Source organism: Bos javanicus, chromosome 12 (genome assembly GCF_032452875.1).
Source record: "Bos javanicus breed banteng chromosome 12, ARS-OSU_banteng_1.0, whole genome shotgun sequence".
NCBI lineage: Eukaryota > Metazoa > Chordata > Mammalia > Artiodactyla > Bovidae > Bos > Bos javanicus.
The window spans coordinates 22,441,322-22,465,975 of NC_083879.1; the positions used below are offsets into that span (position 1 = coordinate 22,441,322).

The window sequence follows — 24,654 nt, forward strand, 5'->3', positions numbered from 1 at the left end:
TGACAATTCCTAGAGGGCTCCATGCCCCCTCCTTCTTCTGCATTCAACATCTGTCCCTTTGTTTCGCTCTTCCCCAAAGGGAGGAGTGCCTGAATTTGTCTGGCAAGTTTGAGAAAATCAACTCTGTTACATAGCCTACCTGGTCCCGGTCCTTGCCCTGCTCACAGCCTGCCAGTCAGCAAGTTCAGTGGAGCAAGTGGTCATGGGTGATTCCAATTAGCTTATGACGAGGTGGGTAGATCTGCCTATTTCCAGGGTGAAGCCCATTTGTCAACTGTCTGAGCCAACTTCTCCAGGGGAGCTTTATCAATCTGACATTTTGACTTCCATCTCTCTGACCTTTTAATTTTCTTAATGAGTCAGTAGGTTGGATGAAGTTAAGTGTTAAGTTTGTCCGCTAACAAAAATGGCAGCCTTCTCAGATTTTCCCTTTCCCTGTTATAACGGATACTCTTGTTGTCTGAGCTGACTAGGTCTGAACACTTTTTCTCTTTTCTTCAAATCATGGCATAAGTCGTAGTAAGTTTCCTGTTTCCTCAGAATCTCCTTTCCTATTCAAGTACTAGTTGTACTGAAAGTTTCAATAACTCCTTTTTTTTTAACTTTGTTATTTTTCTTCTTGAAGTATAATTACCTTACAATGTTGTGTTAGTTTCTGCTGCACAAGGAAGTGAATCAGCTATATGTATACATATATCCCCTCCCTCTTGAATCACTCCCACCCAAGTAGGTCGTCACAGAGCACTGAGCTGGGCTTCTTATGTGATACAGCAGTTTCCCTCCAGCTATCTATTTTACACATGGTAGTGTATTTGTGTCGAACCTAAGCTCCCGATCCATCCCACCCTCCCCTTCCCACTCTGTGTCCATGCATCCATTATGTCTACGTCTCTATTCCGGCCCTGGAACTAGGTTCATCTGTAATGCCATCTCAGAGTCACTGATGACATGAGTGTCTCACATATCAGCTGCCTGTCTCACCCTGACTTCTAGTAGGAGAGCCGTGTCTGGCAGATCACACTCTGAATTTACCAACATTTTCCCCTGCTCATGAAGCTGAGCTGACCTGCAGGTTAGGGGCACTTGACCTGAGAATGGAGACTCAAAGGAATCAAATTCTACCTGGCTTGCAGCCTATGAGGTAGCCTGGCACAAAAATCAATGTTCAAACAAGGTCAGAAAATGATTAACTAGGTCAAACAGAATTCTTCTCAGAGAGAATTGAATTGGAGATGTGGGCAAGTGTCCACTAGCTGGGAAGGAGGACCCAAGAAGGGAACTGCACAAGGAAGCTGGAATCCGATCATCATGGAGACTTGGTAAAGGAAGAACTCCAGAGAGAGATTGCTAAGATCCTGTTGTTGGTTGCCCAGTGGACAACCAGGTTGTTAGATGGATAACCAGGTTCTAGGTGGACAACCAGGTTGTTAGATAGATAACCTGGCTGCTAGGTGGACAACCGTGTTGGTAGATAGACAACCAGGTTGCTAGGTAGACAACCAGGCTGACAGGTAGACAACCAGATTTCTAGGTAGGCAACCAATGTGCTAGGTGGATAACCAGGCTGCTAGATGGATAACCTTGTTGCTAGATGGACAACCTGGTTGCTAGATGGATAACCAGATTGCCAAATGGACACCAGATTGCTAGAACTGCCTTGGACCCCAAGTTGCCCATGCTCTGCTTCCAATGCTATTGGAGGGCCAGATGCATCTTTGTCCTTTGCAGCCAACAAAGCTCAGTGAAGGCTCAGGATTCAGAATGCTTCCACTTGTCTCTCCTGAATTCCCTGTTTCTCCAGCACCCTCGAGGAAACTTCTAGAGGGTATCCCTTAGCACAAAATAAGAGCGTGTCTCTTTTTCCCAACAAACAACACTGTGTGTGGTCTCGATTTACTCCCAACTTCACACATGACCTCATTGATCACAGGAGCCCATGTTCTCAATGTGGTGGAATACAGCAAGAAGTGTGGGGCCAAGGTGACAGTCACACAGCTTGCAGGCTGATCACAGTGGTCCATGTGCCTGGTCTGGCTTGCATGTATTTGTATAAAATTTTAAAAAATTAATTTCTCACATTGAAGAAGGAGATTCCCCATAAAAATCTAGATTCCTAGATTTCCTGAAAAATTGTGAACAAAAGCCCCAACAGCACTGGGCTTCTTTCCCTGAGTGTGGTCATTCGTCAATGCTGAGTAACGACCACCAGGCCTTCGGCTATATCCCCTGCTTCAGCTCCTCTCTGAAGTATCCAGATAACAGTATTTGATGCACACTTCCTGAGTTGTTTTGCAGATGTGAACCACCCCCTGAAATGGAAAATATTAACTGCTTGATGATCATGAGCACATAGCCCCAGGCCTCCTGGAGCCTGTTTGCCGTTCAGTCACTAAGTCATGTCTAACTCTCTGTGAGCCCATGGACTACAGCGTGCTAGGCTTCCCTCTCCTTCCCTCTCTCCTGGAGTTTGCTCAGACATGTCCACTGAGTCGGTGATGCTATCTGATCATCTCATCCTCTGCCTCAGGATTGATATTAGCCCCTGTGACTTCACCATCAGCTCATCAGTGAACCGTGCACAAGCTGACCATACACCCTGCAAGCCTTCCTCACTTGCCCTTTAAAAATGCTTTGCTGAAACCACTTCAGGGAGTGCAGGGCTTCTTTAGGGCATTAGCTGCTTGTCTCCTTGCACGGCCTTGCCATAAACCTTTCTCAGCTCCAAACTCCGACATTTCAGTTTTTTTTGGCCTCACTGTGCATCGAGACCACGAACTTTCGCTGGAAGCACTTTCTTTTAAAAAATGTCCCCGTGGTAATGTTTTTGATGGAATATTATCCTTTGGCCTGTTTCATTTTTCTCAGGGCTGTTTGGAATATCTCATGTGAAATAAATGCTTCAGATTTACATGAGGAAATTTGATTTACAAAAAATAGTGTCATAGCCGTTAAATATTACTTGGTTTGTCTGTGTATAGTCACTGAGAATTATGACTTCTGTTTGCAAACCCATGTGCCTCAACCTGCAACAGCTGAGGTTATTTAAGATCTCAAAATGGACTTGGTTTGTGTTCTGCCTTACCTTGCTAGGAGTCTTGGTAATACACCCATTTCTGTCTTCCTTAAGCTTCCAGATTAGAAATATCTGCTCTTGAGCAAATACTTAATTATTCACTAGGGCCAGTCCTTCTCATACAGCCCTGCCCTGCTCCTGATGGAGGCTAAGAAAATTCCCTTAGATTCACTCACATAAAATATCTCCTCTTCTTTCTCGTATGGCCTCTGGCTTCTTGCTTCCTGCTTTCTTGAAATCTGTAAGTTTTCAGGTGATTTTTGCTTCTCTGGCTTGATCTCTACCTGAATTCCCTTCTGGGTTCAGCCGGCTTGCTTCTTTCACTGGTGGCTGCCATCTTGCTTCTACTCCCAACTCTCATGTTTTCCCAGCCTTCTCTTGCTGGTCAGCTCCTCCTCCAGCACGGACTCCCTTCCCTATGGCAACTCTCACAGTGCAGGACTGGGTGTCTCTCTGTTTACAGTTTGCTGCAAGTCTTATTATAGTTATTTGATGGGGAAGGTTTCAATTACACCCCAGCTGGTTCATTCACTTTAATTTATACTCCCACTACCTGCTCTCTTCACTTATACTTCCTATACTTCTAACTATTAGTCACCTATGTGGAAGGAAGATATTGAAAATACCCTTCTGGGTGGACCTGATTGTGTGGTTCTCTTCAGATTACAAGCACATATCTGAAAGGAAAGTGAAAATCTGAGGACAGTGGGCATTTGTAATATCGACAATATTGATGGTCTTTGGATCTGGAAGGATCTGGAGAGAATTTAATCTGAACTCTTTATTTTCTAGATGAGGCTTGGAGGAGAGATCTGATTTATTCAGGATCATTTTGCTAGCTAATGTCAGATACCTGTCTCCCTAGATAAGACCATTTTCATCCCAGAGTATTTATTGACAACATGGTTACTCCTGTATAGTCCTACCTACAAATAAACTATTTATGTGTGTGTGTGTATGTATACACTTGAAGAATGTTTCCCAAACCTGTCAGAATCATCTGGGATGCCTTTTTAAAAGCACAGTAATATAGGCTACTTTCAGACACCCTGAAACAGAATCTCTGAGGCTGGGCTCAGGAACTCAAGGTCTTTCCTGAGGATACTATTTTGTATAATTCTCTCACCCTCCCCCTCTCTTTTTTTCTTCCATCAAGTACTACATTTTCTAAGACTGGCTGTTATCAGCATGAAGGGGACCCCAGGTAGGCTCACCACACTATGTTGTCAGGGTAGAAACCAGAAACCCAGGGCAGAGAGGTACACATGTAGCAGCTTGTATGTGGCCCTGAGCACGAGGTCCTGTATCTTTAAGCAGAGCTTAAAGCAAGCTTAGAGGCTGGCTTTGCTTGCTCATCTATGCGGAGGCGGCCACCATCCTGTGAGCAGTACCTGGGCTTGTGGGAGTTCTTTGGGGAAACTGCTCCGTGAGTCAGGCCTGCAGAGGGTTGTGGGGCAGAGTTCTCAGCATGCTCAGTGGTGATTCAGGGGCCCAGCTGAGACCTCGGCAGGAACCGAGCCTGCCCTGAGTAATCCATTCTCCCTGGTCCGGAACTGGCCCTGTCTGGCTGGTAGGGAGTGGTCCTGACTTAGATAACCACACCATCACCAGCAGTGATCAAAAAGATGCCCACAGGATCAGCCTCCTGGCATCAGCCGTGGCATGTGGGCACAAGGAGAACTGGGGAATAGTGGGTTGAAATGGTCTGAGGAGACCAGGTCTCCAATGAACAAGCATATTCACTATGGCATTAGGGCTAGAAAGACCACACATTCACTGGGTGTATCCACAGGAGTTACTCAGCAGCGTGATACATGGGGGGCTGGAGACGTAAATCCCTTCTTGTGTTTAGGGATTGAAAGTCCCCTCTGTGGTCAAGGATTTGGGGCAGTCTTATGTGAAAGTAGTGAGAGTGACCCAGTGGCTTCGGGGCTGCCTCCCAGCCCTGCCCTGGACCACAGATGCATCAGCCTACGGTAGTTCAGCAGCTCTTTAGTCTTGATCCTCAGAAGGTAAAATATTGGCCTCCTTCTCCCTGCAGATGTTCAAGGTGGGCTCAAGAGCTTGTAATGATTCCTCTTCTCATTTCATGGTTCTGACGGCCCCCAAAGCCTTGCTGTCTTGCAGCCCAACCAGAGGTCAAAGAATAATGCAAGAAACCCCATTTCCCTCAGATTATCCTGGAATCACTTTCCCTTGGAGCTGGAAGAGGACCTAGGCCACCTCCCATCCCTGAATCACTGAGAACCCTGGAGTCCCAGAGCAAAGGGTAGATTCCAAGTGGAACAAAAAGGTCCCCTTGAGCAAATGCAGCCAGAACCATCACAGCTTTCCAGGGGCATGAGGAGATGCAGGGCATGTAATCTGTAAGTGTTTTTGTTTGTTTTAACCTGAAATCCTCCATACTTTCTTGTTGGAGAGCATGTCCTGGAAGAACAGCTTGCTAAGTTCTGGTCCATGTTGAAGGGGCATTGTGAGCATTTTGGTGGAACTGCAGTAGCCAGTAAGTGACATGACCTCTTGGCCATGCTCTCTGCTCCCCATCAGTTTCTCTACCACCCAGCACAGGTGGGACCAGTGGATGTGTAACCTTGAGTTGAGAGGAACCATGACCTGTGGTAGCCTGGTCACATATACAGAGACTGGGGTTATTGTAAGAAATGAGGAGTAATTCAGGAGAAGTTTTCTGTTAAGAAACCACAAAGGGATTTTTCTACCTGGATATTAGAGCTGGAGACAAGTTAACTCTTAGGACATTGACACTTAGAAGTCATGGACCTGGTGCTTTGCCATTGTAGGGACTTGGCCAGCTCTTGGATTTCTGCTTCTCTCTATACGTAAGCTTTATCTTTTTCTCCCCCTACTTTTGACCTAATGTAACCCCTCCATATTGTATCTTTGGGGCTTCCCTGGTGGCTCAGTGTTGAAGAATCCACCTGCCAAGCAGGAGTGTAAGTTCAATCCCTGGGTGGGGAAGATTCCCTGGAGAAGAAAATCACAACCACTCCAGTATTGTTGCCTTGCAAATCCCATGGACAGAGAAGACTGGTGGGCTACAGTCCATGGGGTCACAAAGAGTCAGACATGACTTAGCAACTGAACAACAACAACATTATTATCTTCTACTTAATCATGTTTCTACTTCCTCACAATTTGGCTTGCTCTTGACTTCAGCTGGCTCAAGGCTATTCATGGTCTTACCCACTGCATCTCAGCCCCTGTGGCAAACAGCCTGAGAATAGGCATTATTTTCCAATTCAACAACCTATGAGTGAGGATCTAATTTGCCCAGCAGATGCCTGTTTTGAGTGCAGATTTTTTTTAAAGAGAAACATTACTTTTTTAAAAAGATTATTTTAAATGTGGACTGTTTTAAAAATCTTTATTGAATTTTTTTTACAATATTGCTTTTGTTTTAAGTTTTGGCTTTTTGGCCTTCAGGAATGTGGGATTGTAGCTCCTCTGATCAGGGATTGAACCTGCACCCAATGTGTTGAAAGGCAAAGTCTTAACCACTGAGCCATCAAGGAAGTCCCCTGCAACTATCTCTTAATTTTGTGTCTCCCCCATCAAACTGTGTCTTATTCATCTTAGCATCCCCAGTGCCCAGCCCAGTGCTGGAACCAATGCCAAGTACTAAATTTGGGGGCAAAGCAAATTATCAGTTCAGTTCAGTCATTCAGTTGTGTCCAACTCTTTGTGACCCCATGGACTCCAGCACGCCAGGCTTCCCTATCCATCACCAATTCCCAGAGTTTGCTCAGACTCATGTCAATCCAGTCAGTAATGCCATCCAACCATCTCATCTTCTGTCATCCCCTTCTCCTCCTACCTTCAATCTTTCCCAGTAGCAGGGTCTTTTACAATGAGTCAGTTCTTCATAACAGGTGGCCAAAGTATTAGAGTTTCAGCTTCAGCATCAGTCTTTCCAATGAAAATTCAGGACTGATTTCCTTTAGGATGGACTGGTTGGATCTCCTTGCAGTCCAAGGGACTCTCAAGAGTCTTCTCCCCACAGTTCAGAAGCATCAATTCTTTGGCACTCAGCTTTCTTTATAGTCCAACTCTCACATCCATACATGACCACTGGAAAAACCATAGCTTTGATGAGTTGGACCTTTGTTGGCAAAGGAATGTCTCTGCTTTTGAATATGCTGTCTAGGTTGGTCATAGCATTTCTTCCAAGGAACAAGCACCTTTTAATTTCATGGCTGCAGTCACCATCTGCAGTGATTTTGGAGCCCCCCAAAATAAAGTCTGTCACTATTTCCACCATTTCCCCATCTATTTGCCATGAAGTGATGGGACCGGATGCCATGATCTTAGTTTTCTGAATGTTGAGTTTTAAGCCAACTTTTTCACTCTCCTCTTTCACTTTCATAAGAGGCTCTTTAGTTCTTCTTCACTTTCTGCCATAAGGGTGGTGTCATCTGCATATCTGAGGTTATTGATATTTCTCCTGGCCATCTATAATATATGAAGCAAATTATATACAAATGCAAAAATGGTGGAGAAAGGAAGAGGGAGGCTTGGAAACCTAAGCAGGCATGAAATATAAGATCCAGGGGTCATGGTGAAACATGAGCACTGCTGAATATCTCCATTAATGTTGATTTAGAATATGATGCATAGGATTCAATACAATTTCTTGTAGTGTTCTCAGCATTGGCTAAATCTCTATTTTACCTAGTCTGTTTCTACATTTTTTTAATCAAAGAAGAAGAAAGGAAAAGCAGAAGATGCTAGAGAAGATTGGAGTATGCAAGGTGAAAAGAAAGAACAGAAGGGATGTAAAATAATAGTTGGATTCTTTAGTTTGGGAATCAAAAAATCAGGCTAAGGATTGATTTTTTCAATGCAGCCTCAGAATCCAAGGCAACAGATGTGTGGACTCTCCTTTTATTCCAATGTCACAATTAAAATCAGAAAGAAAAATGGGGAAGCAAAAATTGTTGGCAGGTTGATTGCCAAGCAACTGATCGAATTGCAAGGGTCCAAGTCAATTCACTCTTCTTAACAACAAAATAATTGGACTGTGTCTGAACTATGTGAAATTATCTCCATTTTAAAGATACTAAATGGATTTGATTATTCAATAATCAGTGCACTGCTCAGCATTAGCAAGTTATAGCAGCCAAAATAGCTGATTTGACTCCAAAAATGTCAACTTGGCAGCACCCTGTAAACACTCTTAGGCTTTGTAGGAGAATGGGCTCCCGAGCCAGAACTTGAGCTACCACTTTACCCAGAGAGACAGTGGGTATGAAAGTCACTTGGCTTCCTCTGGGAAAATGGGAAGTTGCTTGCTCTTACCCCCCTCACTGGACTGTAGAAGACTCATCCAGTCACTCAAAAATATGCTTCAGTGCAGTTCTGACATCAACCATCCAGGGTTACCACAGACTCCATAGGGAGAGGACACTGTCCTCCTAAGACTCCTTTCCCTTCCAATACCAGCTCCATGTTCCAGGGTCCCCAGGCCACTTCTGAACAACTGGCTACTGATTTTGGGGTTCTCATGACCCTCTCAGATTTGATAATTTAGTAGAACAACTCACAGACCTCAGGAAAGCTCTCTCCTTATACATTTACTGAGTATGAAAATCTGGACCAGCCATAAGACACCTATAGGGTAAGACCTGGGAGGATCCCAAATGCTGAGCTCCTGAGTCTTCTCCATGTCTTCTCTGTATAGAATCAGGATGTATCCTGGTACATTGATACATTCACCAACCATTTGGGCCTCAGAGTCCATAGTTTTTATTGGGATTTCATTATGTAGCCACAATTGACCGTATCATCAGCCAGTTGTCTGAATTCTATCTTCAGCCTCCCTCCTCTCCTCGGAAGTCAGGAATTTGGTTGATATCATGTGGCTCAAAGCTCCAACCTCAAGTTACATGGTTGACATTTCTGGCATGGCCAGCGTCCCCCTTGAGGTCACCTAGTGGCCCACCATGAGTCACCCCAGCAGCACCAACTCAGGTGTGGTCCCTCACTATCTTCTGGTGAGACAGGAGACTCCCAAACTTCTGTGACTGCTGCCACTGCCCGCAGAGAGAAGAATAAAGTTTGGGTGGTATTTCTGCTTCGTAACCTGTGTCCCAGTGTCTTGCCCTTTCACCTCCATCCTTTCGCTTCTCCTACCATACTCCCCTCAGCTCTCACATGGGGTACCCAGAGCTGCAACATGGGGAAGTATCTCTGTCCTCCTTTCTTGATCACTTCTTTTTGATTCAAATGATCTATGTCTCAGGAAAAATGGCAGTGGAATGTTCATTCCATTAATAGTCCCCCAAATAAATTGTTCTTTGGTGTATTTCCTAAGATCTGTGTTGGGCTGCTTGGTCTATGCTTACCTTCATTATCACCGTCACCACCACCACCATCATCATCAATTACCCTCCACCATCTACTTCTTGAAAGTCACCCAAGACAAGTGCCCTACAAGTACTGATAGGAAGCAGCCTTCTGTGTTTTCACCCAGAGAGGAAACCATGCTTTGGGAAATGAAGTAGAAAACAGACCAGTAGGCATAGCAGGCAACATGCCTGAACCCCGTGGCGCTGGGAGGTTGAAGGAGGAGAGAGCAGGCAGGAAGGATGTGAAACATCGGTCTTCCTGCAGACAGTTGGTGAGGCCAGGCCAGCTGTCCACCAGAACAGGCCAGAACATGGTCTCCTGGGGGACAGGTCTGCTGGGGCAGTCAAAGCCAATTGTTTGAAAATGGAATTATAGAGGAAGTATGACAACGAGAGGGATGACGCTGGCCCCTGCCCTCTTGTCTTCCCAGACACAGGAAAATCATGGAGCCAGGACACGGGCTGCTCTGTAGCTTGCCAAGCTCACAGGGCAGGTGGTCGCATGGGACATGCACAGCTCCTGTATTCTCTGGTGTTGGGTTGATCATCACAGAGACAGAGGGAGACCCCTTGTTCTCTTAGCTTCCAGGTCTGGGATAACATGGTACTTTGGGGCCAGTAGACTTGGGTTTGATTACTGTCTCTGGCTCTCCTGATAGCTAGCTGTGTTATGGTGGGTGTGTGGCCTGGCTTACACTGAGCCTTGTTTACCATGTGTCAGGCTGTCTTCCTCCTATTGTGTAGCGAGGGTTAGATGAGATGATAGACAGGGAAGCTGTATGATACCCAGCACATTTAGCCTGTCCCTTCCTGTCTCTCTTGTCCGTAGGTCCCTGGTGCCACCATCCTCTGCACAGCATCCTGTACCTGTAGATTCTGCAGAAGCTCCTGCTTCATTTCCTGCTGGAATGGAATGATTCAGGATCCCCCACTGTCCACCAGAGTCAGCCCCTGAGGGGGAGCAGTACTGAAGAAGAGCTTCTCATGTTCCCCTTGACTCACCCCTATGGACTTTGCTGGACTAAAAGAAGGTTGGCATTCATGCACTGTAATTTCATTGACACCAAAAAAAGCCTTTCCTTCACTCCCCTCACTTCCCCCAAACCCCAAGAAAACAAAAACAAACCCTCCCCTTTGTGTTAACCTGCTGATATACAACTCTTGGGGTTTTGTTCTTTTAAATCATCTAAATGCAAATTTTCTTAGAAGTCATGATATTTAGAGCCTGAAATTTGTCTGTCTGAACAAATAAAAGAGTCTCAATCTCCCCTCTGAGGTCCCTGTGTGAGGGAGGGCCTTATATAATTGCTGAGGAGAAAAAGCAGCCCAGACTCTACTTAACCTACTTCTACAGTTTTGTTTTGAGCCCTTTTCGAGAGAGAGTGCAAGACCAGTTTCTCATCAAACCCACAAAACTCATATTCTCAGACTTGGAGTTTTTTCTGTCCCCACCCCTACCTCACCCCACTTCCTCCCCACCTCTGTACTCCACCGTGGCAGGAAGGAAAGATGGGACCTTTGCTGAGGGCTCAGGAGTGTGGTCTCAGAACCAGGGGGCCTGCCTTTCCATCTAAGCGCTGACCCTCTCCAGCCATGTGACCTTGGACAAGACACATAATCTGTCTGGGCCTCAGTTTCCTCATTTATATATTTTGGGAACAAAAATAGTTCTTATTTCATAGGATTCGTTAAAGGTTTAAGAATTAGTACATACAAAACGCTTAGAACTGTACTCAGAACCTAGAAAGCATCATCCATGTAGTCAGATAACAGAGAGGAAAGCCCTGGTGTTGGCATCAAGCCACCAGGGTCTGTACCCTGGTGCTGCTGCTTATGACTGTGACCTTCAGCTAGAAACCCAAACCTCTCTGTCTCAGTTTGCTCCTTTGTAAAAGCAGAATGTGTGCTAAGTCGCTACAGTTGTGTCTGACTCTGTGCAACTCTATGGCTTGTAGCCCACCAGACTCCTCCGTCCATGGGATTTTCCAGGCAAGAATACTGGAGTAGCTTGCCATTTCCTTCTCCAGGGGATCTTTCCAACCCAGTAGATGAACCTGTGTCTCTTATGCCTCCTGCATTGGCAGGCAGGTTCTTTACCACTAGCGCCATCTAGGAAGCCCGTAAAGGAGGATAATAGTAACCATATCAGGGGATTGTTGAGAAGTTTAAATGAGTTAATATTACAAAGCTTTTCAATCAAACACACCAGGCACCAGTGAGCACTCAGTGTAATTATTATTTTACTCTATAGCATGTTGACATTGTACAAGGTGGTCACCTGTCAAAGAGGCAATGGGGTGATGTGATACCTGTGATATTGTTTCATAATGAGATAATATGAAATGTGGTCCAGAAAATAGCCACTTCTATTTATCACTTCACACACAAATAGTTGTTTTCAAAAGCTATTAATACAGTTTCAGTCACTAGCTCCTGATCTAAGACCTCTCCCTAGAGATTCCTCCAACTTGAGTCCCATACCCCCGACTTCTCCACCCATGCGAAGTCCTTTTTACCCAGCTCACTGCCTCCCGCCTCCTGCCTGAGTCTGTGTGTTAGCCATAATTGCTTCACAAAGTTATATGACTCAAAAAACAGAACAGCATATTGAATGGGAAATTAAAAAAACACATAAGTTGGTTTCATCACATCTTGCAAGGGTCCTGGAGTTTTCCACATGATTTGATTCCAGCTCAAAAATTGCATTAGGGCTTTGGTAAAGGCTGCTAAAATTTACCTGTCTTGTTGTTTGGAGGAGTAGTTTTCTGATGATCTCAGAGTCATGAGTTGTCTGTTAGCTCCTCCCCTAATAGTGCTACTAAAAGTGCACAAGGATCATGAGTCTTGGGAATTGGTTTATCCAGTGGCCACAGGGCATCACACAGATTTTGGAGAACTGGGGTATCTAGAGGAGGGAGGGTCTGGATGTTCCTGCTGGCGTTCTCAGTGTAGCACTGGATGGTGTAGATGGGCTCCTTCAAAACTACAGAGCTGCAGAGAGAGAAGCAGACCAGTCATATGTCGTTGAGAAAGGATTGGACGGATATGGTGAGAGGCTATGGGCTTCCCAGGTGAAATTAAAAGATGTAGAAGTAAAGGCCCCGTGCTGTAAGCAAAGGAGAGAAATAGGGAGAAGAAGGTAGGTTGCAGTATCACTCAGAGCTGGAGCTTTGCCATGCAGACCCAGTCAATGTCCAGAAATGCAAGGCAACTGCAGATGCTGGTGAAATGATAGTTTCAAGGAACAAGCCTGAAAACAGGCTTAGGAAGCTAACAATACTCCTTCTGTCTCCTTGTTTACCCCAAGGAAGCTCAAGGGAAAGAAATTACCATGGAAGAAATTATGCCTGTCTTGTAATCATTATTATTTAACAGATGAGATGCCCTTTCCATTTAAGCTCCAATTCATAATTATGAAAAACAATGTATTTAACTTCAGATGTCACCTTGTCCTTGTCTTGGTGTTATGCATAAGTTCAAAGTTTTGGGAACTCCAGAATTTTTAGGTGACCACCTAGCCCCCACCATACCAATCAGGCATTCCCCCAGGGACCTGGGTGGGGGAGGGGCAGCATGGTATTTTATCAAAGGGAGGAGGGGACATTTACCCAGACCTGCTGAGGGGTGGTCACCCAGGTCTCCATAGACATGACAGAAGAAAGGCCAGGAAGTCCCTTAAGAAGCAAGCATTGTAACTTGTGGTGGAGAATATGACCCCACTTACCATCAACCTCCGCCCCCCTCAAAAAAAAATTAAGAGTAGGCAAGAGAAAGAGATTTTTTTTAGCCATATCCCATGGTACTGGGGACCTCAGTTTCCTAACCAGAGATCAAATCCATGCCTCCTGCATTGGGAGCATAGATTCTTAACCATTGGACCTCCAGGGAAGTCCTCAAGAGATTATTTTTTTAAAGAAATAGGTTGGGCTGTGGTCTAATAGGAGTCAATTGATTGGATGAAAAATTAAGAACATAGCGAATGAGGTTGTGGTGCTACAACCTCACTGGATTTAATCTTCACTGAACCTTCACTGAATTGCAAAAATCATTTTTTCTGGCTGTTGGTGGTGGTGGCAACGCAAGTGGTAATTGTTCTCTTGCCCTGGTTTGGGGCACCCCTTCAGTATAACTGATGGAAGAAGAGCTCCAGCCTGGCGGTGACACTGCCATTTCTTGGGAGGCCAAGATGCTCCAAGAACTTGCCCTCTGATTCACCTCGAGAATGTTCTGGAAAGGCCTCTCCTATTTGTCTGCTACGAGATAGAAGCTCCTTGAGATGGTTTGTCCATTTATGAACCACAGAAACATGCATGTAGCTCAAGTGTCATCCTCACTTTGAACAGAAATGAATTAGAACTCATACAAATATATTGTGAAAAATAAAAATGGTATGTGTACAGTACATTATGGCTCATAAGGTAATTCCTCTAGTTACCATATTTAATCATCTCAAAAATTCTTTGTAGTCAGTTGGTATTCTGAGTTAAAAACAACTCCTTAGCTTGATAAGTTATTTAGCTTGAAAATATAATTTTTTATCATATTAATTTGATTGAATTTTTCTTTTGCTTTCCTCAGTATTTCTGAGACATTTTCATTTCACTCTCCTCCTCCTAAAACCTTCAATAGATTTCTAGAATTAAATAAAATCTCTCATACAATGCCTGCCATGCTTAGATTCAAATCATTCTTCCAACTGTATTTCCTCATCTCATGTCCTTTGAAGTACAATTCTGTGCTCTCTCTCTTCTTCCTCTTCCAGTCCCATTCTTGTCTTCCTCTTCTCCTGGCTTCTCTGCTTTTAACAAGGCTTGATTCTAAACTCTGACCACTTGTTAAAGGCTTTGCTTAGACACCACCTTCTTAAAAAGATCATTCTTGCCATCATATTCACATTTGGCTGTGATCCCTTCCATCTCAAGGTTCCCAACATAAGTAAAATCCTTGTTTCAAAAACTGTGTCAGAATGGTGTCGAAAGTATTTAGGGAAATATCTTAGTAGGTTATAACTTCTTGAAAGCTGTGGCTTTCTTCTTTTTAGTTCAAAACCTAGATCAAGTATTAGTTCCACCATGAAATTCTTTTCTACAGGCACTTCATAATTCCCTTCTGTCTCCACCACATCCTTTTTAAACGTTAGTAACATCTTATGGAAAAACTCAGAGCTTACTTTTTGGCCAATCTAATACTCCAAGCAGATGTGCTTATCACATTGTATCGAAATGGCTGGTTTTGATGTTTATCTTCCCTAATAAGTTGTAAGCAATGCAGAAGAGCGGCCACAGCGCCTGGGTCTAAATCCCCAGTCTGGTATTTAACAGCAGTGTGACTCTGGGCAAGTCACTTAACCTCTCTGTGCTTTGGTTTTCTTATCTCTAAAATAAAGATAACAATAGTACCTACCTCACAGAGTTGCAAGGATTAAATGAATTAGCCCAGTTAAATGCTGATCAGCAGAGAGTAAGCAACTTAATGTACTTTATTGTTCTTTGTATTATTATTGACAAGGACAATGCTTAAATAGGCATAGGGCAGGTGTTTGTTGAATAAAAAAGTGACTACATGAGGGAAAGTGTATACAATGGTTCTTTCTCACAGATTCTAAAGTCATAGACTGCCTCACAGCAATTAATATGAGGCTTAAAATAGGTGATCAATAAATACTTGGGAGCATGCTTTATAATATTAATCCAGTGGCTGGCAGGTTGAGAAAGAAAGGAACTAAATTACACAATGCATTAGGCTCATATAAAATACATGGTCACACAGGATTTTACATTAAGGTTGTGAAATACATTGCCCTTTTGTTTTAAAGCTCCCAGCTGGGAAGATTATTTAATTTGCATGGTGGGTATTAACCAACTTTGGGCTTCCCTGGTGGCTCAGTGGTAAAGAATCCACCTGCCAATGCAGGAGGTGTGGATTAGATCCCTAGTCGGGAAGATCCCCTGGAGAAGGAAATGGCAACCCACTCCAATGTTCTTGCCTGGGAAATCCCACGGACAGAGGAGCCTGATGGGCTACAGTGCTTTGGTTTGCAAAAAAAGTTGGATATGAGTTAGGGACTAAACAACAACCACAACAAGCTCTCTCATAACATGGGGGAAATTCACAAGGTAGATATCAGCTTGGATCATGGGGGCAGCCAGAAACATGCAACAGGAGCTGAAGATGGACACTGAGATTCTGTGGTCCCTATGGGGTGGGTGCAGACTCCAGATTTGCCACTGGAGACAAGTGTAGGGAATCTTATTACTGATCTGGTCCATCTGTCCTCAGCAACCTGGAGGAAGTCTCCTGCCACACTGAGGATTTGGTAGAAAGACTGAATCAATGAAATTTTTTTTTTTTTTTTTTTGGAGGATTTCAAGAAAGCAGATTAGGGAAAAAAGCTCTTTCAGCCGATTAATCAGGCAGGTATGGGGCTATTTCACAGTCCAGCAAACACGCATGCGCAGGTCAACGACCACGCTGCAAAAAACCAGGGGACCTGTTTTTTCAGGTAGAAATGCTTACACTGGTTGCTTCCCCTCCCTCCCGGGTTTGTCACTCAACTTTCCTAATTCTGCACTGGAGGGTTTTTTTTTTTTTTTTCCCGCCCTCCTCTCGGCTTTTTAAAGTAACATCGGTGGAGCAGCTAATGAGGCGGTGGAAACCAAGCTGGTCGGTTCTAGGTTGCTAATGACTCCATTCCCGGGAGCCTAATCAAAGATTTGTACATTTAATTGCTGTCAAGTCAGCTCCAACCACCTGCCATTTCTGCAGCACCTGAGCTCGTGGCTCGGTAGCCCCTGATTCTAAATGAATCCATTACCATTTCTAGAGGCCAGAAAGCCAGGCTGCTGGGCAACCCTGAAGGAAGTTTATCTGGGATGGCAGGGACTACAGACACTTCGGAGAGGTGTCACTGACCTAACTGGATCCACAGTGGAGGAAATGGTGATTTACTAGAATCAATTTCTCTTGCTTCTAGCAGTGAGGGAAAGGGTGGGTGTGGTGAGGATGGGGGTGTTGAGATGCTTTTATCCTTAAGGATGACTTAATTTTCATCCCCAACACAACATCCAGGTTGTGTCCTGGATCAATATTCTCTTGGGATGCTTTTCAATTAAAATAACAACTGTTTTATTCTCTTTCCCAAATTCATGTTGTCATTCTGCTCTGGGCTTTTGTGGTGATTTGAGGAAAAAGAAAGCAGTTTACTCTGGACCTGAGTTTAACCTAATGATGAAACAGGTTACCTTATGGGGATAGAAATTAGTTAGAAAAGAAAATTTTGTTTAGCCATTGTTCTAATTGCAATAAGAATTCTTTAAACTCATGGCCTACATACACTCTGACTTTCACCAAGAACTTGATTGGCTGCGCCTACCAGTAGGTAGTGAGAAGGAGCCACTGAGCCTGAGAACTTATGTATGAAAAGAAGGGCTTATTTTCTTTACCTTCCCATCACAGGCAGACATATCATGTACAAAGGAAGAAGACATAACAGGCCGACCAGGGTTGGACAGGTACAGTGTTTTGACCTATAGACAAATAGTCCCTCCCATCTGAGAATTCCCTCAGTTGGAATATGGCTAATTGCATTTGAGATTTATTGTCACTTTGGGAGAACAACCATTCTAGCCTGTTTAGGGCTGAGGGCTTTCCCAGTGTTAAAACTTAGAATTCTACACAAAGCGGGACATGGTTCGTCCCCTCTCCCTTAAGCAGAATCTGCAGTAAGAAAGGCAAATTGTTCATTCAGATTTACAAATAAAATGAAGGTAAATACTGTCAGGCTGTAAGCGCTTTTTCCATTCCCTTGCCAAAAAGAGAGGGAACTAAGGTATTTAGGTTGGTAAATATTCACTCATGAGCCCTAGCTTGTCTTCAACAAATACTTGCTCTGGGCAACTTTAGAACTGGACACACTTCTCATTATTGTCTGAGAGGAAGGAGGTTTTCTTTTTTATTTCTTCAGGAAAGAAATTTGGTAAACTTGACCTGATTAAAAAAATAATAATAAATTAGGAGACCAAAATACCTCCATCATTTCACTGCAGCCTAGAGCTTCTCCTTGATCTTGACTTGAATTTCTAGCTTAGCCTTTGATGGGCAGCCAGTTGATGCGGTAAATATATTGTCATGACTAGCTCTGCCTTAAGGCTCTCTGTTAACTGTTATTTCCCCATATTTATTTGTTTTCCTCCACTTTATACTCTTGTCACCACACTCCAGACAAATGCACACTTGTTTTGATTTCCTCCTTACTGCTTAGTCTACTTATATCAGGGGACCCTGGAAAGTGTGCAAGATAACCTGACCAGAAAGCTAAATTAATTCCAAGAGCAAACACCATAGAATCCGCCGATCAGATGGGAAAATATTCATTGTTATTCACTTACCACCCCAAATCTTTCCCCAGAGTGCTTGAAATCACAGACAGGAGGTACCTTTGCTCTTGATTCCTTTGAAATTTGAAGATAGAACCAAAAAAATAATTGCTATCAATCTGACAGGACTGAGGAGGGCAAATATGTATATATGCATGTGTATATACTTTCATGGAAAAATTAAATTGGCAGCCTTCTTGATGGAAAATTCCATGCCCTTTGGGTTGAGAATCTTGCAGGAGCAAACATAGCCTGAATACAGGACTCCTGGTTCTGTTACCTTCTGCTTATCTTGCAAGGCTATCTTGGAATATCCAGGAATATCTTTTCTCCAGGAATACCCTTCCTTCCCTGGCTAGAGCCTCTTCCACCCTGGGCTGCTCTGATCACCCCTTCCTCCATGGGGCAGTTATTTTGCATCTCTGCTTTAGCCCTTATTACATAGACTTAGGGTCATTTGTGTATGTGCTTGTCTCCCAATTTGGCTGCAAACCTGTTGAGGTCAGGATCCAGCAGATATTCCTAGTGGGTGCCTTGTGATGGCCCCACCAGTGGGTGCTCAGTAAATGTTTGTTGATCAAATGCCTGGCTTTTATACTTGAAACAGTTTTGGTGATGCTAGGCACAGCACTTGGCTGATCATTTCTGCAGAATTTAGCAGTGTAAATAGGATTGGGGCCGAGTCAAGAGATTCTTAGCATTCTGCCCTTGTAACCTACAATCTGGGCCCCAATATCCTTAAAGGTTAAATTGGCCACGGCTTGAGAGATGGGATTAAAAACTAAGGTTGAGAAGCTTTATTTTCTTTATTTCACTTACAGTTAGTGCACTTGCTTTTCATTCCTGATGGTCCCATAAAGCCTCTGTGTGTCCGTTGCTCAGTCGTGTCTGATTCTTTGCGACCCCATGGCCTGTAGCCCGCCAGGCTCCTCTGTCCATGGGATTCTCCAGGCAAAAGTACTAGAGTGGGTGGCCATTTCCTTCTCCACCCATAAAGCCTAGAGCTATGGAAATTAAAATGATCAGGAAGCCTGTCGTTCTCACCACTTTCTTTCTCCCTCCCTCTTTTGCAAACAAGTGGGAAGGCTGCCTTCTGCTTTGCTATGAGAGAGACAGACTGATTCTGTCCTAGAGAAGCATTTATTATCACCCTGCAAGTCCTGCCAGGAATAATAATCAAGATGGTACCCTGTGCCCTGGGACAGAGAGGTCTCTGTTCAGCTCAGCCTAACTCTAATGTTTGCGCTTCTACATTCATCTCACCCAAGTATTATGGCACATGGTGGAAGAAATGGAGAATATTCTTCCCTGGAAACCTTGACCAAATTGCAAGTATATCTCACTTTACCCAAGAAATATGGTGCCAAAGAGCTACACTGAAAGTCACCTTTTTTTAAAGAAATCCAGTGCTTGTTTAAAAATGCATGAGAAAAAGCTTGCATTTAGTGGAGGTGTTTATGAATACTTCCGGAGTTACATCTCTGCTAATGGAATACCGATTCATAATTTCTCTTCTGTGAAAATCCTCATTTTTCACAACATGAGTTTGCTCCAAGTGGGATGTGTAGGAACGGTTGAAGGTTGGTGCTGTGTGATTATTAACAATGATTAATAGGTCAGCATCCTTTAAGGTTCTTGGGCTTTTGGGCTCGAGTTTCCCCTCTGTTCTGCTGCCTCTCCAGGGTCCTGTCCCCCAGCTCACCCTGATAACAAGGGAAAAAAACAAAAAAGAAGAGGCGAGAGCCTTTTCTCCATTTCCCTCTGAAAGCATGGGCTTGTTGGCAGAGAGTAAGGGGAACAGTTGAGAGTGAAAAAAGAGAAATGGGAGAAAACATCACCCCCAGAAGGTAGGGAAGCACCAGGGTGGAATTAAGCCCCCTGAACCTGAGGAGGGGATCCAGTGCGACTTGGAACAGAGAACACACTTCCCTAGCCCCATCCCATTCCTGGGTTCCCACTACATCACTAACCCCACGGTCAATGTTTCTGGGCCTCCATTTCCCACATGGGCACTGGGTGGAACCCTGGAAGGGCTTCAATCAAGAGCATGGTATGAGTGTGCCATATGTTTGGTATGACTATTGCAGAACCTCACGGGATTTGCTTGTTCAATTAGGCGACGTGCCAGAAAGAGAGGAGAGAATCTAGTCAGGAGATTTAGCTTATCAGCTGCCACTGCAAGAATTTTCCCTGCTACAAATTTCCTAACATTCTGACCCTTCTGAAAATTTCCAAATCTGTTCGTAAGCCAACCCAAACCATGATATGGTCTATATCACTTGTGCAGTATAGACAGCAGCCGGATCTATGTTACCAGGAGGGTATATGGAAGCTGTGATGTATTTCCTGTTCTTTCCTGTGGGAGAGTCTAGTGTTTCCAGATATAGAAACAGAACTCCCGAGACCCAAATTCCTCTGTAGGTGCCCAACTGCCCTGCACCTCCACTAGGTCACCCTTGGGAAGTTTGTAGTAATAAATCTCTAAAACATCCTTGGGAGATTTGTAAAGACTCCTGGACACCTGGCTGACGAAGGAAAGGCCAGAAAGTTCACCTCAAAACTGCAAATATCCAAGTGTTTTCAAACATGTAATCAAAATACCAGAATGCTATCCTGAATACCAAAATGCCATAATACCATCATGCCTACATAATTGTAAATTAGATGCTTGGTTTCATGGAGCCGTAGGTCAGTATTTTAGACAAAATCCTGACATTTGCTTTATGTCTCTTTTTTGGAAATTCACCCTCATCTTTAACTATACAGTGAGAAAAAAGCTTTGATCTGTCTCCACCAGTTTTGCTTTTTATTTTGATGATGGACTCACCTCAAAGATGTAAGAGCTTGAGTAGCATTTAAACCTCCATCATCACCACCGCCAACCCACCAGGCAACAAACAAATAAGCATGAAGTCAGAAGCTCTATGGCCCAGCTCTACCATTCACTGTCCTGCTGGGATCTGGCTCAGTCATATCCCCCCAGCCCTAGCTTATTCATCTGTACAACTGGAATGATGACCCCTGTCTCAGAAACTTCTTAGAAGATTCAGTAAGATGCTGGGTTGGAAGCTCTTGGAAGTTGCATGTATATTGCCTCATATTTTTGCCCATAGGTTGTCCAGGCACCTGCCCTTTGTCCTACAGGAGGACCAATGAAGGACGTGCACCCACACATACCAAGCTTGGCTCTTACCCTGGCCACCCCTTTGCCATCCCAAGCTACACTATCAACACTCCTAGGATCAACAAGTTTGAAATGCTATTCCCACATGCACCCTCTGTGGTCTCTCAGAACAGCAATCAGTATGCTTTGCTGGGTCAATGCCGTCCAATCCTGACTTCATGTAGATATCAATTTATCATTCTCAATGGAACACATCTACCTGAACACTGGGATTAAGAGGAGAGTAATCTCACCTAGTCGCTTTCTTCTTTTTACAAAAAAACCTCATTTAAAATGATCTTTGGTCAAGTTTATTGAGTGTAATTTACATATACCAAAATTTACTCTTTTTAGTGTAAAGATCTATGAGTTTTTGGCAGACACATTTCTTGAATGACCACCATGATCGATCAATATGCAACAGTTCTATCACCTCCCGAAATGCCTTGTTCACCCTTTGATTGTCAATTTCTTCCCGCTTTCCAGCCCTGGCAACTATTGATTGGTTTTCTGTCCCTATAGTTTTGCCTTTTCCAGTACACGCATACTAAGTCGCTTCAGTCGTGTCCAACTCTTTGCAACCCTATGGACTGTAGCCCACCAGACTCCTCAGTCCATGGGATTCTCCAGGCAAGAATACTGGAGTAGGTTGCCATGCTCTCCTCCAGAGAATCTTCCTGACCCAGGGATCGAAGCTGTGTCTCTTATGTCTCCTGCAGTGGCAGGTAGGTTCTTTACCACTGGCGCCACCTGGACCTTTTCCAGAGTGTCGTGTAAATGCAGTCATTAATTATGTAGTTTGGGGGGATATGGCTTATTTCACTGAGCATGGTGCATTTGAGATTCATCATGTTGTTACACGTATCAGTAGCTTGTTCCTTTTTAAGGCTTCATAGTAAGCAGTCCAGGACATGGTGTACTTCAATTTCTGTATCCATTCACCAGTTGAATGACATTGAAATGTTTCTACTTCTTGGTGATTATAAATAAAGCTACAAACACTTGTGAGGTATTTTGTAGGTACCATTTAGCTTTAAGAAATGTATTTGAGTTGAGTTCCAGATGAACATTCTGGGACTAGAAGACATGGGGGCCCCTTGGGGAGAGGTGAGACTATATTCCCTTCACCGGTCAGTCAGGCTCAGACCTGTAAGCTAAACATGGGTTAGTTGGAGCTGGAGGCTGTTATTGTTTTTGTTGAGGACATGTGTCAAATAGAAATTAAAATTAACTCTATTTTCCTGAGCCCCTAGGGACAAGTACAAATATATGGTGGCAACTATGAGTTTAGGGTGCCTAAGGTTATGTAGGAGGTAAAAGAATATGTCCATGGTGCTGGCAATTCCCAGGATAGGTCATCTATGTGTACTGGATGAATTATTTTTCGAATCATGGGTAACACCTCTTTAATAGATAAAGAAGAATGTAGGGCCTGAGAGTAGGCGATTTATTAACTAACTTCTTAGGGTCATTCAGGTTGAATAAACTTTCTTTGCCTAAATTAGGGGACTTGTCTATTTCATAATGATAGACCAGATTGGTAGAGATAATCCTAACTTCCTCCAGTTTGAGAAAGAAACAGCTCTAACACATGAAGAGGGGGGTGATCTCACACCTGGGCTTGTTAGGGAGAATGTTACACCAAACAAAATAAAATTTTCTATTTCTATGTGAATTTCACTTTTTTCCTAATCACGACAAAAAATGTGATTTGTTCATGAGGTCAGGAAGCATTGGTGGAACTTCCTCAGGTAGATCAAGGGCACAGGGTTTCAGGCAAAGTAACGACGTTCTTGAAAACGTGTTGGTGTGAATTATGATGGCGTGTTCAGGGAACTCCCCGGAAGTGGCTCCTTAGGGCTGGGACTTGCAGTGGGAAGAGTGACAGGCTGAGCATGAGACACAAGGGTGGGGGTGGGGGAAGGGCGTGAAGCTGCAGCCTCAGATATCACAGGGCTTTAGTGTAGGGCTTACAGAGTGAAGTCTTGCTTCCATTTGGGTGGTGAGCCGTACAGGTTGAGATTAGAGACAGTGATTCATTACTAGTTATTGCAATAATTCAAGAAAGAAGTGATACAATCTGGGGGACAGAGAGAAGGTACCAGACTCAAGAGGCTATTTTATCAAGACAAACCCATTTGGGTTTGGTTACCAACTGAAGGGGAAATGGAGAGACGTGTGGGGCCTGGTTTCTAAGTGGCTGATCAGTGGTTCTATTAGTTAGAATGGGAGACATAAAAGAAGGAGCTAGTTTGAAGAGGAAGAAAGACAAGACTGGCTTTAGATCGGCCATGGAAATGACTAGGAACCTACTCTGGCTTGATATAAGGAAGATCTTCCTAACCTTTTGATGTGTACAGAAACGAGTTCCCCATCACTAGGAGTATTCAAGTAGAGGCCTGCACAACCCTCTGTCAAGGTTGTAAAGAAGGTGATTCCTGCATTGGGCTAGAAGCCAGGGTAAACAACCTTTCAAAGATCCTCCAGCTTTAAGAGTCTATGATACTATAGGAGTAGGAAAGAAAGGCTGTTTATTTCAGACACTGTGATATCTTCTGACAGATTTGAAATTCCACTGTGATGTATACCATGAAGCAAAAACAAGCAGGAAAAAGAGAGTGATAAGTGCACGCTTTTTATATGTGTATCGATAGCTGTACATTAACTTCATGCACATTTTTTATGGGAGGCTGTTTATATCCAGAACTTTAGTGGCTGTTTTAACAAGTCAACGTTCAGCATTTGACGTACTTGTCAATGTCGGGTGCTGTGATATAGCCAGTTCTATGTACTGTATAGAATAGCCAGTGATATAGCCTGTGTTCAGAGGTGAACCATGGAGGAGATGAGAGAAGAAGGCTCTCAGTAAATATGTGGTTGTATATGTGTAAATAAAAAGAAAGGACCATGATTCCTAACTAAATGATTACTATTTTCCTTTTAGTGCAGTATCTGTTCTATTACCACCTAGCAGTCATTTATAAATCTTTTGCAAGGCACTGATGCTGAGGAGAGTTAAATATCAATCTAAGTATAACATCAGTATGTAAACAGATTGATGAATTGCTAGATTGCTAGGATATAAACCATATGGAACAGCAGGAACGCTCCGAGGAGCTGAGGATAATTTTAGCATTTCATAAAATCTGCGGATGAGACCAGTTGATTAAACTTGCCCATGCTATTCTGCTTTTACTCTCAAGGCTACATAGGACAATCAGCATCTTGAACAGCAAAATAAAACTTGCTAGCTTGTTTCCCCTCTAAGGATTAATGGACCCTGTGGGTGTTGGTGCTAGAACACACTGTAGGGAGAGACTGGGAGGGGTTGTCACCCTGGGGGCAGACTGCGTTATCTGTTCCCTTAAATGCTGTGCAGAGACGGCTAAGGTTCCAAAGCATTTCGAGGATCTTCAGTGCAAGAAAAATGAAGAATCCATTGCTTTTCATGTGGTGGGAACAAGACTAGAAACCAGGTTTCTCCTCTCTCCATTCTGAGCCCTTTTGGGGCAATTATGCTAGCTTCACAGACTGCATTCAGCGATGGCATTGTATATTTCACAGCTTGTTGTGATCAGGAGAGATTGTCTCTCTTTCCTGGACTCTATAAGTAGATCTCTCTTCCCTTCCGATTGTGGATGTAGTCAGCCTAGGCGCGCTGGGGTGGATGGAATTAAGTTG

The 24,654-nt window shown here is 43.8% G+C and overlaps 1 long non-coding RNA gene across 4 annotated transcripts in view; it reads left to right on the top strand.

Moving 5' to 3' along the window:
- The window catches only part of LOC133258286 (uncharacterized), a 388,335-nt gene extending 375,462 nt beyond the window's left edge, over positions 1-12,873 (top strand). For all 4 annotated transcript variants that reach the window (XR_009739909.1, XR_009739910.1, XR_009739908.1 and 1 more), the window contains one exon: positions 10,265-12,873. This is a non-coding gene — a long non-coding RNA (uncharacterized LOC133258286). The remainder of the gene's footprint in view (positions 1-10,264) is intronic.
- The last annotated feature ends 11,781 nt before the right edge of the window (positions 12,874-24,654 follow it).